This window comes from Hippopotamus amphibius, chromosome 4, assembly GCF_030028045.1.
Source record: "Hippopotamus amphibius kiboko isolate mHipAmp2 chromosome 4, mHipAmp2.hap2, whole genome shotgun sequence".
Classification (NCBI taxonomy): Eukaryota; Metazoa; Chordata; class Mammalia; order Artiodactyla; family Hippopotamidae; genus Hippopotamus; species Hippopotamus amphibius.
This window is the reverse complement of record NC_080189.1, coordinates 136,828,053-136,834,124: the sequence shown is the minus strand read 5'-3', so window position 1 is coordinate 136,834,124 and position 6,072 is coordinate 136,828,053.

The window sequence follows — 6,072 nt, the reverse complement described above, 5'->3', positions numbered from 1 at the left end:
TTGATTAGGGTCACGATGGTTGTGTTGGATACTCCGTTTGGTTTTTGTGTGCATCGGTCAATCAGGGTATGTGACATCCTGTCTGCACTTGTGTTGATGGCAACTGCAAAGCCTGCTGACAGGGTCAGTTCATCACTTTATCCTGGCTCCATGCAGTGCGGTCACTTTATCCTGGCTCCATGCAGTGAGGCATTTTGGAAATTCACGAGAGAGTTTGCTAGCCTGCGTCTCACAGAATGACTGCAGCCCCTGAGTATCCTTCTGCGTGGCGGGCGGTATTGGGAGTCCTGCTGTCAGCAAAGCCCTGCAGTCGGGGCTGGAAAGTGAGGCATCACGTGTGTCTAGATAGTCCTTTTTTAAATGTTCAACGGCAGAAATGACAAGCAGCTGGAGACCCCTGAGTCTGTGTGACTCTGTGACCTGAAGTGTCTGTTAGGTAGCGGCTGCCTGATGTGCCTACGACGTGTAAAGCCAATATTGATAAAAAGGGACTAATTTAAGATAATTAAGCCTTTTTCCCCTCTCATACTTATAGAGCCTTTTAGAAGATCCTTATCCAATGGTCTGTTCCACAGGGATCCTTGTTCGTAAAATAACTTCCAAATACTGGGAGATGCTGCCTCCAGCCATTCTTATTGATCTTCTCAAGAAAGTAACTGAGGAACTGGTGTTTGATATGAGCTCCGCTGATGTGCGCTGTTCTATTTTTAAGGTAAGGTTTTAAATTATATAAGGATACCTATTTATTGTAGAATAGTTCTGAAATACAGAGAAAGACAAATTTAAAAATCACCCATAGCCCTACTCTATAAATATAGCATTATTGACATTTTCACTGTATATCCAAAATAACCTTTTAAAAAAACAAAATAAAACTTTTCTAAAAAAAGTCTACTTGAGTTAATACTAGTTTGTAGTTTATGTGTTGGGGGAGGGGACGTAGCATTTTAGAGTGAGAGCTGCATGTATTTAAAATATTTTAATGTTATTACTCATTAGAAAGGACTTTTTCTGTTCACTGTTTGTCCCTTAAATAAGAACCTACAAGAATATTCTTGTCCATCTTCCAGTCTCAGTGGTTCTCAGGACACATCCTTCTTGTTCCACTTAGACACATCCTCCTCCTCCCCCCCCACCCCTGTGCCATTACTTTGAAGCATATCCAGGACCTTTATAAGCTCATTTGTAAATATTTCAATGTAATCTTTAGAATATGAAGTCTCTTAAAAATGTATATCCTCCTTCCTAATAACTAGAAAGAGAAGGTGGTGGAGCACATCAGCTCTTCAGACCTGTGTGTCTGGCCTGAGCTTGGGCCGGTCACTTGAACCCCCGTGTGAGGTGCAGGCACAGCCATGCAAGAGCGAGAACCTGACAGGCGTGGAGAGCTCTGTGCCCCTCATTTTCGTGCAGCATCGAGTCAGGAAATACAGGGAATCTGTAGACTGTTAAGAGAACCTAAAAGGACTCTTAGACTCCAGCTTTGGGGCCCCTCCATCAGGGTCCACCTATTTCTTTCAACTCTAATAAAACCCTTTAAAGTTTAGCTCAGAAAAAGCACTGAAAAATTATTTCATAACTGCTTCAATCTTACTGGAGTGAAGGAATGGATGAACTGATTATCAGGCATTGAAACCATACTTTTTTTTTTAATTAATTAATTAATTTTTTTGGGGGGGTACCATACTAATTCATTAAAAGTATGTTTTTTATATGAAGTGGTGTTAGAAAAGTGTTATTTTCTGTGGGTATGTTTATTTCACTAGTAGTTTTAGTAAAGATGGAACTGAATTTTTCTTACCTGAACTTCTTGTGGTTTATGTTCTAATTTTGAACTGTTTATCTTTCTCCTTTCTTGTAGTATTTGCCGATAATTTTGGATAATAAATTAAGCCACCCATTATTAGAACAACTTCTGCCAGCGTTAAAATATTGTCTCTATGACAATTTGGAGAAAGTGAGAGTAGCTTTTGTTGATATGCTGCTGAAAGTTAAGGCTGTGAGGGCTGCTAAGGTAAGGCGAATAGAGGTTTTCTTATTTAAGATATGAAATAAATAAGTACATTTATTTTCATCAACAAAAAGACAAAACTTTAGTTTTAATTCCAAGAGGTTCAGTGACCGCATTTTATTTTTTTAATTGTTTTATTTTATTTATTTATTTTTAAAATAAATTTGTTTCTTGGCTGCGTGGAGTTTTCATTGCTGCACGAGGGCTTTCTCTAGTTGCGGTGAGCGGAAGCTACTCTTTGTTGTGATGTGCAGCCTTAGTGCATTGGCTTCTCAGTACGGTGGCTTCTCTTGTTGCAGAGCACTGGCTCTAGGTGCGCGGCCTTTGTAGTTGTGGCCACGGGCTCAGTAGTTGTGGCTTATGGGCTTTAGAGCGCAGGCTCAGTAGTTGTGGCACATGGGCTTAGTTGCTCCTCGTCTTGTGGGATCTTCCCGAACCAGGGGTCAAACCCGTGTCCCCTGCATTGGCAGGTGGATTCTTAACCGCTGTACCACCAGGAAATCCCAGTGACTACATTTTAAACTATTTGCTGTCTGGTATATTTCATCGGTTGTTTGTGTCATAAAATTTTATTTGTTTTGTCAACATATGTTTTCTTTTTGAAAGACATTAATGTAAGCAGCCCCCACCTTGTTATATTTTTATATATACATGAAAGGTTTTGTTGAAATATTTAAATGCTTGGCACACAGTAAGCACTTAAAATATTACATGAGAAAATGGTGAATATGAGATCCCTGTTCCCCACACATTTTACAGAAGGAAGCAAGGAGGTATATGTTGATTTGTGTGCATTTTGGTTTACACTGTTGGGGTGAGAGTGTTTTCCTTTAACTCTAGTTCTGTTCAGCTTTTGGCTAAAAATTTTAGTTATAAGGTTCTTGACTTCATTGTTATTTGGTAACACTGAATTTTCTTCTCTACACAATAGTTCTCTGAAATTTACTTTAAGGTGCTGTTTTGTCGAGGCCCAGGATTTGGGAACAACCTGACGTGTCTATCAGTGTAGGGTCAGCACAGGGTCCTGGGGTGCCTTCGTGCCGTGAAATGCTGCCACACGGCCACAAAGAGGAGCACACTCACGTGCAAGCCCGCTGAGTGAGATGTGCAGGGCAAGTGCAGACGTGGCGGAGGGCACTGCCGACTCTGCAGAACTGGGAACAGGCACCTTACACAGCCCTGGAAGAAAACAGGAAGTTGACACTAGTTTCTGAGGAGGGGGAGGGATTTGGCTTTCTAGAGACAGGGTGCTGGGGAGACCTTAACTGCTGCAAAGAATACGCATTATTTTATGCTTTTCAAATTTTGAACTGTGAATTTTTTAATGAGAATAAAAAGAATATTTTACGTGGCCATGTGGTACAAATGCCCCAGGTCATACCCAGTCACACTGCCGTGGAGTATTTGTGGGAAATCAGCTGCTTGTGTGTGGTCCGTTTCTGGACTCTGCCTGTCCATCCTCAGGCTGGGGCCCATTTTGAGCTCACTGCAGCTTTGCAGGAGGTCTTACAGTGTGTGTCCTCCTGCTTTGTTCTTCTTACAGGGTTCTTGGTGGGGTTTGGGGCCTTTGTATTTCCATATAAAGTTTGTCAGTTTCAACGATAAAGCTGCCTACAGTTTTGATTGGATTTGTTATGACAGCCTATTGAAAGTGTAGCTCTGAATTTGAAGCTGGAGTTCTGGCGTAGTGTTCTGTGTGCAGCGCACATCCGCTTGCAGAGGGTCACGGAGGTGACGGCTGCCAGGCAGTGGGCAGAGCAGGTGTTCTGAGTTTATGGGTTTTCCAGGGAGAACAGGGGAGGGGCCGGGGAAGACCTGGACAAAACATCTGTGACTGGAGAGTTTGGGGTTTGGGGGGCAGCAAGAGCAGAAAAGGAAGCGTCATGTTTTCATGAGGTGCCTCTTTCATCTTAATCCTTGGTTCGCACAAGCAAGGCAGAGTGTGATATAGCTGTGAGATCTCTGCAAAGGTTTGTTATGGGCACACCAGCAAATTCTCCTTGAAAATCAAGGCCAGGATTGACAGTCCTGTGGAGAGGCAGCTAACGGGAGCAGGGAGAGGTTGACGTCCACCAGGTTGGCGTGATAGGCAGGGTGCCGCTGCGCTGTCTGACACCTGTCGTGCTTGTGTTATTACTGCACATTGGCACAGCCCTGGCCTCCTGCATGATGGTTTGAAGGAGAGAGGGGTGTCCTTCCTTTCTGTCCTTAAGCCCTGGCAGGCTGCCCTTGGGATCCAGGAGCCACATCTCATGTGCAAAGGCCCTGGACTGGATGACTGATACATGGTAGATAATTAAAGCTGATTAGATAAAATTATGTCCTATGGCCAGGGGGAAGTTACCAACTTAATTAGGCTTCTGTTTATAATTTTCATTGTAAGTGCCAAGGATTTCAAGTTGTTAACTGTTTGTTTTGAAATTCGACATTTTTCGTATACAATAGCTGAGATTTAGGCCAAATCAACAGTTACTAATATTGAAACGTCTTTATTAAAAAAAAAACAATTTGGGGGTTTCTTAATATGCAATTATTTTTAACATCAGGAATGAAACACCAGTTAGCAAGTTTGTTTATGGTGTTCTCTGCTGTGAGTATCAACCTGTGGGTAGTATGTTTGGATCAAATAAAACCTCAGGTAATTGAAGAACCCTGAACTAATCAGAATTGTTCTGCATTTTTAGAAAGAGTGAATCAAATTAAAATAGGCTAATATGGGAGTTTCTGGAAAGGCAGACTTGCAGGAAATGTTCCTTGCAAGAATCACCCCTGGAACCTTGGCATTTGGTGTAGGTGCCGATCGCTAGTTTCCGTTCAAGGTGGTCTGGTCTCCTTGGGTGCTCAGGAGCCATGCTTTTCAATGTGAAGACCCTCTCTTTTAGGCACTGCCCCTCAGTCGGGTTGCAGTGCTGTGACCTACAGTGTTTCTTGAGTGTATTGGTTTCAGCAGGTCTGAACTCTGGGAGGTCTTGAAGTTTGAAAAGCCCTTGCTCTCCTGAGCATCTCGGTTCCCTCCTTGGGATCTGTTGCTGTGCTGGCTGCTCTGCACTCACCCAGTGGCGTGGCTGTGGGGCAGCATTTGTCTTTCCTGCAGTGACTCTTTCAGAAACACCAAGTGTGTGCGTGGGAGTGTCCTGGAAGCATCTGGGGGAACTGTCACAGTGCCAGATGCTCAGACATCCTCTCCAAGGGGAGGGAGGTGTCCGTCTGAATGCACAAGGTCCTTCTGACCTGGAGGGTGGACCAAGGTATCATGGGATTGAGGAAGGGGCCGGATGGGCAGCTGGCAGAAGCTGGTGCCTGGGGAGGGGTAGGGAGGAGACGGGGAACACACCTGAGTGCTGATAAGGAAGATTCACTGGAAGTCCTGGAAGGAGGGCATGGTTGTGGGAGCTAGGCCCTTGAGAAAAGTCCGTGTCAGTGGTGCTGTCCCTATTACATAGATGAGTGTAAGTGTTTGCACAAGTGACAGAGACAGAATTTGAACATTTCACTGTCAAAGTCTATTTTATTTTCATTATTCTGTGGTATTTCCCCTTGTTTTGAGTTTCTTGCTGAGAAGTTTGGCCCCTTTCTGTGGGCAGTGGACAGCTTTGATGCTTTTGCGCTGAGGGGCAGCAGGACAGTCCTGCCACGTGCAGGTGTGGACGACGGCTGTGAGGTGGCTGGAGGAGTCCTGTGGCCACCCAGGCAGCTCCCAGGGATTGATGGGAGGGGTGACCCTGTGAGGGTGCCTCTGTGTCCAGGGAGGGAAACGGGGGGCTCTCTTTAGTTCTCTGTGCCAAACCTGCTGTAAATGCTTGAATTCGCTTTTCATATTAATGGGCCCAAAGTTGTGTTTTATAAATTTTTAAATTATTAGACTGATAATCGTAACTGTCACTTGAGAATCCATGGATGGTCCTGATGGATTATAACACCCTAGCAGCCTTGTGCTTAGCTGCCTTACATGTCAGTGCTTTTTAAAATATGGGTTTATTTTAATTTATCTACAGAAGAGTCACAGATACTGGTATAGTCATTTGAGATGAATTTCCTTGAGTGTAAAAATTATCTCCTTT